The sequence below is a fragment of the Halyomorpha halys genome, unplaced genomic scaffold (genome assembly GCF_000696795.3).
Source record: "Halyomorpha halys isolate HHAL.00 unplaced genomic scaffold, Hhal_1.1 Scaffold365.1, whole genome shotgun sequence".
In the NCBI taxonomy this organism is placed as follows: domain Eukaryota; kingdom Metazoa; phylum Arthropoda; class Insecta; order Hemiptera; family Pentatomidae; genus Halyomorpha; species Halyomorpha halys.
This window is the reverse complement of record NW_027107925.1, coordinates 301,576-302,911: the sequence shown is the minus strand read 5'-3', so window position 1 is coordinate 302,911 and position 1,336 is coordinate 301,576. Positions and strand designations below refer to the sequence as shown.

Below are 1,336 nucleotides of genomic sequence, written 5' to 3'. Positions count from 1 at the left end.
TGATGAATTATAATTGGCTTATTTCTATACCTCAGATTTTTTGTTCTAAAATCTATAGTCCACAATCACCCCCTAGTTTAAGGATGGTCAAAACTTGTGTTGGAACAAGACCAATAAATTGCTTAGTGAATAAAAGGATCCTCCTTTTAGCGATCCCACTAAAAACATTTATTTCAAGATCTGGCTTTATAAATTTTCCGTCAATAATTAGAAACGAAATGAAATAGAATTTGATTGTTTTTCTAATATTAAAAAATGAGTGAGGAGGTCGCATGCCCTTCTCTTCTTCAAAGCTAAAGTACCTGCTCTCCGGAACAATTCACTTTGTTAAAAGGGAGAACTCTTAGCAATTATGTACGATGGAAAGGCTACTCAGGAAGCCTCATCTGATAGGTTGAGGGATTAACGCCAAACAGCAGTTATTACAATTGCCTTGTTGTTTTAACATAAATACTGTGTTGTTATATTGAACTATTGACTTGTTAATAAAATTGTTTTTATAACGTATTTTTTACAACTTTTATTATTTATTTATTTTTAGTTAAAATTCCGCACAGACTTCAATAGACGGACGTTTTTCCATTCTCTATATTTGATTTTTAAAATTGTTATATGAATTTTTTTTTTGTAATTTTCTTGAATAAATACATTTTAAATAAAAATAAAATAAAATAAAATAAGCGAAAGTGAAGCCAAAATGAGTCGAGTTGACGTCGTTGTAAACATGAATTGATAAATAATGCTGTCAGAGATTAGCCTCGCGCCTTTACGACTCATAATACAAGAGCCGGGAAGAAAAGAAGTTAGTTATCTCACCCCAATTTTTGATTACTATAATGAAAACTAGTTATAATTAATAGTCAAAATTTATGAGTCTGCCAAGTATAGGTAGGGGGAATAAAAAATGGCGGCAGTTTCAAAACCTTAAAAAAAAACATTAATTTTTCATTAAGAGCTCTATATCTTAAAAACTACCAACAACACTAAAAAATCTAAGAGAACATTATTTAAAGAAGAGTAAATTTGCTGAAATAATAACCCTAAAAGAAATATTTACGTCCAATAGTTCTCGAGACATAACTTTTTAAAAATCAAAATTTCTTAAACATCTTCTGAAATATTAAGAGTTAGCTAATTTATTTTAAGACATCTATATCTCAAGAACTATGAGACGTACAGATGTCTATTAGCACTCAATTAAAGCTAATTTAATGGACTATAAAGAAGTTTATGACCTTTACCTTCGTAGGAATAGTAGTTTTCATGATATTTACTAAAATAAATTGATTTATAGTTGTTCAGACAATAAGTTTGACTTATGAAAAACTTTATTTCA

The 1,336-nt window shown here is 28.8% G+C and overlaps 1 protein-coding gene across 1 annotated transcript in view; it reads right to left on the bottom strand.

Annotated features, from left to right (window-relative positions):
* The window catches only part of LOC106681790 (ionotropic receptor 75a), a 30,548-nt gene that overhangs the window by 4,683 nt on the left and 24,529 nt on the right, over positions 1 to 1,336 (bottom strand). The window lies entirely within an intron of this gene.